The sequence below is a fragment of the Colobus angolensis genome, unplaced genomic scaffold (genome assembly GCF_000951035.1).
Source record: "Colobus angolensis palliatus isolate OR3802 unplaced genomic scaffold, Cang.pa_1.0 Scaffold61, whole genome shotgun sequence".
Taxonomy (NCBI): domain Eukaryota; kingdom Metazoa; phylum Chordata; class Mammalia; order Primates; family Cercopithecidae; genus Colobus; species Colobus angolensis.
The window spans coordinates 3,149,255-3,161,292 of record NW_012119710.1 but is presented as its reverse complement, the minus strand read 5'-3'; the positions used below and the strand labels follow the sequence as shown (position 1 = coordinate 3,161,292).

Genomic DNA, 12,038 nt, shown 5'->3' with positions numbered 1-12,038 from the left:
GCTCTTCTTTGCACTGTAAGTTGTACATATGCCTGCAGTTGTGGGGTGTGTTCATTAGGAGTCACTACAAGGTAATGGTAGCCTTATTTCTGAATGTATTTGGTTGCATTAGTTTAAATTAGACCCATAGGTGTAATTATTCCACCCCAATGCATGGGGAAGCATAGTCAGTGGAAGTTGTGCATCTAAACCCCTGTGCATTGAAAATGTGTCTTTAATGTTATGATGTTATTTGACATCTATCATTTAGTGCAAGGAGTATACTTATTTAACAGGACCTTTAATAAGTTCCCTCTACACCAAAGATATATTTTTTAAAAATTATGCTTAAGAAGACTTTGTAGTATTCCCCAAAAGAGTTCATCTGTAGCAGTAAAATCTTTCTAAAATAAAACTTATTCTTTTAACCGATATTCATTTAAGTGGGTTTCTCTGTACTTGGTTTCCATGGAAATAGCGAATAGCTAACGTTATTTATAAGGTGGAAGTAAAATAGGGTGCCTAATGGGACCCCATGCTGCTCTGATGAAGGGACTTAGGAAAAAAATCCATGCTCATGGGATTTTTTTTTTTAAACAAGGTTAATGGAAGCCCTGATTTCAGTCTTCTGTAACAGAACATATTTTTGGTTTTAAAGGCTAGCATTAATATCAAGAAAACAACTTCTTTTTGAGGTCTGTATTGCTTTCACTTTCAAGTTTTAGGACCACTTACTTATCAGCGTGATTGAGGCTTTATGTTTCAGACTCCTGTTTCTTTGTGGTTTTTGTTTCAAAAGTTAAAATTCCCAGTGTATTGTAGCTGTTTCCGCTTCTCATTGACATTTCAAAGTACTGATTAAAAAGATAAATGTTCATTAAGGATAGCAGTGGTGAGAGAGGATCAATATGTTGGACTACGAAGATTTTTTAAAAAATGTAAATTGTATGGAACCATTTTTAGTTTTTAGGCCTAAAGTCAGGGTTCCTTTTTATTTGTGTTGTGGAGCTAAACCTGTATAGTCAGAGAGAAGAGATTCTAATTTTCTTTCAGGCTAGAAACAGGGAAAATCTTAATTTCTCTTTCCTTTTTAAAAAATGGATTGTTGCCAAAACCTTTTAACTGAAATAAATGTTAATTCTTTTAGTGCTTGAAATGTGGATTTGGAATAAACCTTGGCTTTTTTCTCACTTCTTCGGTAAGGCCTACTCTGAGTTTTGTAGGCCTGCAGCAAAGCCTTGCGTTTTTTAAGCCCCTTCAAGTGAAAGAGTATCATTCCCTTTGTGTTTGTGTTTGTGTTTAGGGTGTGTGTGTGTGTGTGTGTGTCTAATTTTTCTATAGCCTGAAAGGCACCTGCTCGTTTTCCAGCCTAGTGAGTACAGCAGTGCTATATTGAGAAGTGAGGCAGGATGGAACACAATAAGGTGCTATAATTTTTATTTAGTTAGTTTTGCTCGTCCTTGGTAGCTTGTGATCACTGTCCATTTATCTGGAAGTACTCTGATTATTCTTGGCTATCAATGCAGCAGGAGTTTGCTTCTGTGTTTAAAGCAAGGACTGTAGTATACTGAGGGCTCCTTCAGGGGAGGACTTGAGCTTTGTTTTGTGTGTATGTGTGTCTCTGGGTAAGCTTCTGGCTATAGATGAGTTTACTGTGCTTTAATTTTTTAAAATTTGGTTGTTTTAATCTTGTTGAATTTATTTTTGTGTGAGATATTTTTCTCTAGCAATTCACTAGTTTCTTCTATGTATGTGATAAAATTTTCTTAATGTGTTAATTTTTCTTTTAGTTTAGCTTTTTCTTGTTTATTTTTAAAATCTGGTATCTAGCACTGACCTTTCTTAGTGACTTTTATTTGAATTATCTTTGTGCTTTAGAGACATAGGAATTTGGGTCTATTATCCCATTTCTGAGTGAACAACTCCCAGTAGTTACAGTTAGTGCAATAGAAAGGGTTCTCACAGATGCAGTGCTGGGCATTGATCCTCCTCCTTGGTGCTTATGGTTTACACCCAGAACTCCCATTAGTGTTAACAGGAGACACTTCCTTAAATCCCTGTACACCAAAGTAAGCTCGAACTCTTTTATAATGCCTTATAGATACCTGAGTTGTTTTTTTGTTGTTAATGACAAGAGTTTTAGTCCTGAGGTTAACCGATGATTAAGATAGAGTTTGAGTTGTCTTGGGATATGGAGTGATTTACTAAGTCTGATCTGTAATTAAGAAGTTTTCGTTACGATGATTAGGCTCAGTAAACAGCTTTGTGAGAGCTGTGGAAGCTTGTGAATACGAATTTTTGTACTTTATAGAGTGAGGAAGCAAGATTTCTTCTTTCCATTTATTTCTGCTATTTCTTCTCAACCATAAAAAATGGTTCTAACAGTTTTTGTATATATTATAAGAGGACTTAGAAAAATTGTTCTGTTTTTTATTTTACTGAAAAGCCTTCCTGTAATTGCCCTCTGGCCTCAAAGTCTTTTATTAGCTAGTATGGCTCACGTTTTTCAAGCATATAGAAGTTAATATGCACTGTTTTAGAACTTAGACAGTATAACCACTGGTCAAGTATCTATCAGTGTTTACTACACCCATCTGTGAACTGTGGATTTTTATTGCTATCGTTTATTTATGTACAGTTTAATGGAAAGATTCCTAGATTGAGAGCAATTAATCTGAGTTTTAGGCTGAGCTTTGCCTATCATTATCTTTGTAGATATTAGCTAGTCATCTGGACTTCTTGGACCTCTGTTCCTCCGTGAAATGAAGTTATGGATCTGGCGCTCTGGGGTGTCCATTCTAGTTTGAGGCTGTTTGAGGGCCTACTTTCCTAGGTACTGAAGGAAATAGAGTACAGTAAGGCAGGCAGTGGTTTCTAATCCTGGCTCCCTATTAGAATCTTTTGGGGAAACTTAAATACAGATCTATGGGTTCTAAATAAGGCACAATATATTCAATATCTTTAAGGGTAGGGCCTGTGGATCTGTATTTTTTGAAGTTTTTATGTGTTATCCTGATCTAGTATTGAGAACTACTTGTACAAGGCATTCTATTCTTTTGTGTATGTGTATGTGTGTTCTAGTTAGGGAGATGTCATATGGGTTAGATTAAAATGTGAGGCAGTATATGGTTAAATTTAAAAATGAATGAGAAAGATGATAAACACTTCAGGAGTTGAAACAAAGGAAGAATTGGGAAGTAGGATGGTTTGAGCAGATCTCTGTTAATCAGCGAGTCTTTATCTGGACCCTAGTGTGTGGGTAAGATTTGGATAGTTAGGGAGAGGGTAAAAAGGTATTATTCTTGATATAAGGAAGAACATAAGTAAAAGTTGGGGAGGAGAATAATTCTGATTATAGTTTAGTCTTTATTTTAGTATTCTTTTGCTCCTGAAACTGCTGTAGATTTCCTCAGTAATTTAAGGGAGTGAGCGAGCCATGAAGGTATTTGGAGGAAAAGAGCGTTCCAGAGCCCCAAGAAGGGAACTTGCCTGGAGGGTCTGAAGTACGGAAAAGTGGCCAGTGTTGCTGGAATGGATTGAGCAATAGGGAGATGGGATGGCTTAGAATGGCAGAGGCCCAAATCACTTAGTGCCTGTGGGCCATTGAAAGGAACTTCATCTTTTCTTGGAGTATGTTGGGAAGCCATTGGAGGGTTTTGAGCAGAGGAGTAACAAGATCTGTCTTGGATTTTGAAAAGCTTACTCTGACTCGCGAGAAAATATACCTTAGCGGGGCTAGGGTAGAATTGGGGAGGCCAGTTAGGAGGCTGTTGTAATTATCTAGGTGAAAGGTGAAGGTGACTTGGACCAGGGAGGTGGTAGGAGAGTTGAGACAAGTGGTCATGGTGGATATATTTTGAAGGTAGAGGCACATAGTTGGCTGTTGGAGTAGATGTGGAGTGTGGAAAAAGAAGAGTCTTAAGATGACTTTTAGGATTTTTTCTTCTGAGGGGGTGGAGTTACCATTTATTGAGATGGGAATGACTCTGAGGAGGAAGTTAGGGGAGAGGTAGTCAGGAGTTTAGTTTTGGATGTGTTGAGCTTGAGATACCTATTTGACCAGTGTTGAGTGGGTAGTTGGGTATATGAGTTTGGAATTCAGGGGAAGGATGTGTGCTGGAGGTAAACATTGGGAATTGCCAGTGCGTAGATCCTTCTATAGCCATGAGACTGTGTGAGATGACCTAAGGGGAAGAGTTCCAAGAACTGAGTCCTGGGACAGTTCCACATTTTGAGGTGTTGGAGGCAAGGAGGAACCAGCAAAAGAAACCAAGCAGAGTAGCCAGAGAGATGAGGAAGAAAACCAAGAGAGGATGGTCTCCTGGAAGTCAAGAGAAAAAAAATTTCCAGGAGGAAGACATGATCAGTGGGTCAAAAGATACTGGTCAAGGAAGTGAAGACTGTTTTCTGTTGGATTTAACAACTGTTAAATCATTGGTGATCTTCACAAGAATGGAGGGAGGCAAAGGCCCTAATGGGTTGTGTTCTGTAGAGAATGGGAGGAGAGGAATTAGAGCGAGGGAGTATGGTTAACTCTTTCAGGGAGTTTTGCTATAAATGTGAGCCTAGACAGGGACAATAACTAGAGAAGGATATGGAGTCAAGGGAGGGTTTTTTTTTTAATTATTATTTTTTAAGATAGAAGGAACAAAATGATCCAGTAATAATGAGGGGAAGATTGATGCTCCATGAGAGTAAAGGGAGAAGAACTAGAGGAATGTCCAGGAGAGGGTAAGAGAGGTGGGGACAAGAGGGATGGTTTTTAAGATGTTGGGGCCCCAAGGACTAAACTGATCAAGTGGGATTCTGCCTTTTCTTCTAACCACTTATCTGCATTTAAATTTATTTCAAACTTACTTGCTTTCTGTTGGAAGTTAGGAAGGGCAGATAAAAAACAGTAAAGCCAGTGGTATATAAAACTCAATTTGGGGGCCTCTATCAGTTTGGTATAGTAGGGGAAGAGAAGAGATTGAATCTTCTGGGTAAGGTGACATTTTAAAGTGTCTTTGAATGACAATTATCTGTGCTATTCTAGTCCCTTATCAAAATTTATGATTGAACACAGGCTATAAACTTAATTATTTGAAATTTGTAATAGGGTGAATTAAATTTTAGCCTAATTTAAAACATGATCTAGTATTAAACTTTTTCTCTGCAAGTTTTGTTTGTTTAATACAGATTCTTCATATGCAAGGGTTTCAGATATTTTACAAAAGATATTTAAATAATTATTAATCACTTTAGATTTATTTATAATATTTAAAATATTATAACCATATCAGAAATCTGAATGATTTGTTTCTTTACCAGCTCTAATTAGAGCAGTTACCTTTGAAGTTCTGGAGAGGTAAACAATCTTCAGTTTTTGTATGACATTATATTAGCAAGATAATATAACACCTCTAAAAGCACAAATACTTTCATTTACTTTAACTTAGGTGTTTTGGATATATTTTTCAAGAACAAATCTATCTTTTAAAAATTTAAGCAAATATGATTAAAATTTTGAAGTACCTTAGTTAGAAGTGTGAAATGTATGTGAGAAACAAACTAAATGGCTTTTAACCAGCTTAACATGAAGAAATCAAACTTGAATTTCAGGCTTAAATATGTTTTACATATGGATAGTGTAAAAAGCACAAATGTGTGTATAGATGTTGCTTTTTGCTGCTCAGTCTTCTTAAATTATAGAAATAAAATATTTGCTTTTCTTTTTTTTTTGGTCAATTTCCAAATGGTAGTCAATTAATATGCAATGTTAAGAAGAAACACTTTGGGATTTCTCATGTGCACAGTGTTTAAGAATTATTAGTCTAAAAATAATTTCCTCTTTTTGGGTATGTGAACCTCATTGTGAAACCAATGAAAGCCATGGACCCTCTTCCAAGAAAACTGTACCTCTGCTGATATGTATAGAATTTAGCATATAGTATGAAGGAGTTGACAGACCCCTCTGAAGCCCATTCATGGGGATCCCTTAGGTTTAAAGGATTTCATGTTTTTTTTTTTTTTTTTCTTTTTTTGGTGGGGGGAGGATGGAGACTCACTCTGTCGCCAGGCTGGAGTGTAGTGTGTAGTGGTGCGATCTCAGTTCATTACAATCTCTGCCTCCCAGGTTCAAGAGATTCTCCTGCCTCAGCCTCCCGAGTAGCTGGGATTACAGGTGCGCGCCACCATACCCAGCTAATTTTTTTTTTTTTGTAGAAATGGGGTTTCGCCATGTTGGCCAGGCTGGTCTCGAACTCCTGACCTCAGGTGATCTGCCTGCCTTGGCCTCCCAAAGTGCTGGGATTACAGGCATGAGCCCCTGTGCCCGGCCAGGATTTCATGTTCTAAGACTTGCCCTAGATGGCTTACTTATGTGATTTTCCTTTAAAACTTTATGTGCAGACTTTTCCAAAAATATTTTGCTAGTGTTTATTGTAGTTCGTTTTTTAGAAGAGTAACTGCTGCAGCGGGTTAAGAAAAAGTAAGGTCTAGTGGAAAATGAGCTCAGCCAAGGAATCTCGAGCCCGTAAGCTCTTCTCCAGCTTCACTATCAGCTAGCTGAGTGACCTTTGGGGAAATCACTTAACTTCTCCGGCTTTGATTTTCTATGCTATTTCTGCAGTCCCTACAAGTAGTCTTATGAGCAGTTTCATGACATCATGATTTCAGGATATCATGGCAAAATTCTTTATCAGTTTAGGATTGGCCCTGCTACTCATTTTTGGAGAAAATGCCTTGGAGATAAGGTATATGTACATTGTGCTGCCTTTTGTTGAATATGCCTTTTCAGCAGCATTTATTAATACTTTCTCAAATGCTCTATAAGTTAAAATCCCAGTCCCATCCTCATCACTTTGAATTTCAACATATTTTATATATTCTAGGTATAAGCTTGTGTTGATTATGTATACTATAATTATCACCTCCAATTCTGTGGTTTATCTTTTCACTTTCTTAATGGTGTTTTTTGATGAACAGAAGTTCTTAATTTTAATTTTGCCCAATTTATCAGTCTTTTCGTTTTTATTATATTTTAAAGTGGTAATATTTTACTTCCTAATCAACAGCGTGGATGAAAACAGTTCCAGAAAGTCATTCATTTAACAAATAATGCTGCTGGAAATCAATACATAAGAAATTATCGCCAGCCTGAACGAGCTAACATGAAAGCCCTAATAGGGAAGATAAGCCCTCAACAGACAGCTTAAGTGTCAATTTAGTCAATTCATCGATTTAACAAACATTTATTGAGCATTTACTATGTGCCTGGTACTGTTTCAGGCAACCTTTTGAGTGGCATAGAATCCTATAGATATCAGTAGTGTTAAGAATCCACTTTTTAATAGCTGCATTGTTGTACAGATTGTTGCATGATGTCTCTTTTGGTTGGGAGTCATCCTAACCTTTGTGATTAAAATTGTTATTTGCATGGGCCTGAGAAATTTAAAAAGGACAGCTGCTAAAGAAAAGGCGGAATAGAATAGCACATTACTTTCTTTTGGAAATGAATGCTAACTGTATGAACTGGGGCCCTTTCAAATAATTTTATTGTATGTTTGGCATAACTGTACATGATTAAACAAAGATTTACAATCTGAGAGACATGAAGCTCTTTTGAAATATTCCCTGAGGAAATGAGACACTATTGGGGTAATATCAGTCAACAAACACCATATTTAAGGCAAAAGGAAGACATGTAGTTTTAGAGCATAGCATAGTGGAGTTTAAATAATTAAATATTAAAATATTAAGGGAAAAGTTTTAATTTTTGTTTTCCTAATATTGGATTGGGATCCCAAAACGTAAATTTTCTTTCTGGCTTTATCACTGATTAGATATGTGGCATGGAAACAAACAGCTTTTGTGTATGTGGTTTACAATCTAAAGTGGTAAGACGTGGCCAGGCACGGTGGCTCACACCTGTAATCCCAGCACTTTGGGAGGTTGAGGTGGGGAGGATTGCTCGAGCCCAGGGGTTTGATACCAGCTTGGGCAACATAGTGAGGCCTGACTCTACAAAAAAATAAAGTAATAGCCAGGCATGGTGGCACACTTGTAGTCCCAGCTATTCAGGAGGCTGAGGTGGGAGGATTGCTTGAGGCTGGGAGGTTGAGGCTGCAGTGAGCTGTGACTATGCCACTGCACTCGAGCCTGGACAACTGAGTAAGACTTACTCTGTCTCAAAAAAAAAAAAAGTGAGACACATCTAAGAATGTGAAGAAAAGTTTAGTTAATATTCTGACTATACATTATTATAAAATGCTGTGATTTTAAAGCCTTACATAAGGCAAGTACATTTCAAGATTAGTTGAAGAAAATGCCTTTTATGAGGACCAAACTAAGAACTAGTGATGTTAGCTTAATCTGTTAATGTAAAACAACTGATAGTAGAGGTCACTTGTTGGCGATGAAGGAGTAGTTGTATGTTATTTAAATGAGGTGCATTTCATTTCTATATGTCTCTTACGAAAGGCAAATTATCAACTACTTACTTTTCCTTGTCTTGAAAAACTATGGAAAAGTAGTGATTTAACTGCTCTTGAGTTCCTTCTTTGCTTTGTAAAAGTTACCTATTGCTTCTCTTTTTTTCTTTTGGGTTTTAAAACTTTGGAAACTTGTATGTGTTTTGTTTTTTTCTTCTTAAAATCAGAAATCTTTGAGTCTTCAACTTTTAATGACATGTCATAAATATGTGTGTGTTGTCTAATTCCATTTTCCCATTCTTCTGTTGTAGGGGGCTAGATTGCTGAAGGAGAGCCAGTTTCCCCAAAATTGGTAAGTACTTTCACTAGGTAGACATAGTATGCCTGATCCTGATGCTAGCTGGATAAGAATTCAAATATTGTGATTTTTTTTTTTTTTTCCCACAAATGCTCTCTCTCAGAAATGGGGCTTTGCTGTTTACACTAAGTGGAAATGAACTGTCTAATTTCACGTAGCTATATTTCAAATGCATTTGTGTTTCTGCTAATACAACTAGGCCTGCACGTTCCACCATTCGATAACCTGTTAAAATGTAAAAGTCCTGTTTTTCCAAAAATGTCCTTAATGCAATGGTTCGGGTTGAGAATTCAAAAGTCAAGAAATTCAAAAGTTCAGATTCCTAGCCAGGCCCAGTGGTGTGTGCCTATAGCCCCAGTTACTCAGGAAGCTGAGGCAGGAGGATGGCTTGAGCCAGTTCAAGTTCAGCTTGGGCAACAAAACAAGACCCTCATCTCTTAAAAAAAAAGAAGATTAAGATTCCTGTAGTGTTTTATGTTACTTAATATGTTGTTATATTTGATGGCCATAGTATATGTGCAAAATGGCTTAGGTTAATTTAACTGTGGAAACTTGACTTTGAAATTTGGGACTAGTGTTTATTTACATTCTTAAACTTAATATTGGATTAGTTAGCCTCATATCTGATAGTAAATTTTTAGCGTGTGTTGTTTTATATAATTCTTCAAAAGGAAAAATAAAAAGAGAGAGAGAAATGTAATCATGTGGGGCATATAGGCGAACATTTTTTCCTAATATCTACTTTGATAGATTTTTTTAATGGCTGTTCATCACTCTTAAACATTTCTTCGAATGCACAGGGCAATCTAGTGATTCACCATCAAACAAATATTAACTTTGTTAGGAGAGTATGTATTATGAAAAAAATTAAACTCAAATAAGATAGCTGGAATAGGGTAGTCACCTAATGCAAGACTACTACTTTTTTAAAAAAATTTTAAATCCTCTCTCTCAAATAGTAATTAACTTGGTGGGTAGAGTAGATATAGCAGATATTTGGCCAAGGTTTCCTTTTGATAGTTTATGGTACTTGTGGTGTCTCTCTTCCTTTTGGGGACTGGGATTTGAACATGTTTCATGGAGGCACTTGAACTAGTTAATCCTTGCATTTACTACCTTTTTATTCTACTAGCCTTTCTATCATTAAACCTTTTAAAATAAATAATCAAGATCCTATAGCTCTTTACTTTGACATGGGATACAATTTTAGAGAAGGGACCTTAACCCATTTATACCAGAGATTGCAAATTTTTTTGTGAAAAATCAGACCTTGGCGATGACCTTGAGCAGTAGGATATAAATAACTCCCACAAGCTTAGTGTTCCAATAATGGAACACTAGGTATAAATGAGTTAAGGGCCTTCTCCAATATTTTACCTTGTGTAGCAGTTTCTTCTAGATCCCTGACAGGTTGTTATTCGGGTACATATTGAATACCACATTTTTAAAAAATGTAGCTCATCTTCTATAATGTAGTCTGAGGAATTCTACTTCCACAGAAAATAAGTATTATTGAGGTGGGGTGGGGGTGGGAAAAGGGTTCTGTGGTCAAATAATTTGGGAAATGCTGCATTAAACAAAGTTAAACAGGTTTCTTTACTGCAGGACTTCTCAGAACCTTTAATATGCTAATGTGCATTGTGAATCTCCAAGAGGGGGATATGATATGCAGCATTCTTGAATACTTCTAATGACAGGGAGCCCACTACCTCATAAGGTAACCCATTCCTTTTTTGTACAACTCTTATCCTTAGTTCTTCCTTTTCCTTATATTGATCTGAAGTCTATCTCCCATAACTTCCACTTCTATTAAGTATTTATTGGTTATACTGAGACTACCACACCCACTTGCGTTATCCTTTGTGTGGTATATATTTGTAAGATTCTGGCCAGGCTTGTCTGGACATTTTTTAAAAATAGTCATTAAGTATTAATAACATTCTGGTAAATGTGACAACTAGTTCTAAAACCTTGGCCTCATTGTCACTATGCTCTCATACCCTACTCCCCAGCCTCCTCCATTTTCAATATCTGTGTATTTTAAAATTTACTTACTTTTCCTTTTGTTGGATGTGGTTGGGATAATTTAGTAGACATGCTTAATTTTTGTCAAGAAAGTTAGGAAATAGAAGAATGTGTGTATGCAGACAGCCTGGACCCCAGGAAGCAGAGGTAGAAACTGTATATTGGGCTGAGCACTGATGATGGTAGGGAGGGGTCCAGGACACTACATAGACTTGTGAAGGAGGGTGCTGTGGGGAACCCCAGCCTGGCCCAAGGCACCATAATAGCCTGCACATTGCAGTGGAGGTATGACCTGTGTAGAGATTCCTTTTTTAAAAAGTGAGGACCTGCCCCCAACCCCCTCCAAAACAAACAGAGATGAGAAAGATACTTTATACTCACATACATTCAGATATTTAGATATCATAAATGTAATGATATATATGCGTATATATTTTTTTATTTAATTTAATAGGAAACAACATTATTAAATATAATTTAATAGTATGGAAATATCCAACAAGCTAAGGAGGTATTTGTCAACAGCTGTCGTACTGGGATTTGAACATAGTAACCTTACCAGATTCAGAGGGTTTGCCTCTAAAATCAGGGTTGCCAAGCGCTTTGTGCAGTAGTATTTTCTGTTCACCTGTGTAGTGTCATAAAAGAAACACCGTGATTAAAATAAATCAAGATGTGTTGAAAATTTGCTAAATGATAAGAAAATAGACATTATATTATGTTTTTTAATGTTGTCATTTGTATTGATTCATGTTAATAAATGTTAACGTTTTCATAAATAGTATTAAAATAATTTTATTTATTTATTTTTTGACATGAAGTCTCACTCTGTCGCCCAGGCTGGAGTGCAGTGGTGTGATCTCCGCTCACTGCAAGCTCCGCCGCCTCCTGGGTTCACGCCATTCTCCTGCCTCAGCCTCCCGAGAAGCTGGGACTACAGGCATCCACCACCACACCCAGCTAATTTTTTTGTATTTTTAGCAGAGACGGGGTTTCATCGTGTTCACCAGGATGGTCTCGATCTCCTGACCTTGTGATCTGCCCGCCTTGGCTTCCCAAAGTGCTGGGATTACAGGCGTGAGCCACCGCGCTCGGCCAAGAATTTTATTATTTTTAGCATTCATGGTAATTTTAGCACTACCGCTAATAAAGATATTATTTTATCTCCCTACGTGTTAGATACATAGTAAGAAGTAAGTATTTTGTACAAATTGAAACCTGATATTCAAATATTAAGCATGGGACAAGAAGTAAAGATACATAGA

The 12,038-nt window shown here is 36.8% G+C and overlaps 1 protein-coding gene across 3 annotated transcripts in view; it reads left to right on the top strand.

Annotated features, from left to right (window-relative positions):
- The window catches only part of PHF21A (PHD finger protein 21A), a 196,625-nt gene that overhangs the window by 21,247 nt on the left and 163,340 nt on the right, over positions 1 to 12,038 (top strand). For 2 of the 3 annotated variants that reach the window (XM_011963301.1, XM_011963302.1), the window contains exon 2: positions 8,702 to 8,742. The gene's annotated coding sequence lies outside the window, so the exon portion shown is untranslated. Of the gene's footprint in view, positions 1 to 8,701; positions 8,743 to 10,353; positions 10,466 to 12,038 lie in introns of all 3 variants that reach the window. The other variant, XM_011963300.1, reaches the window with a different exon arrangement.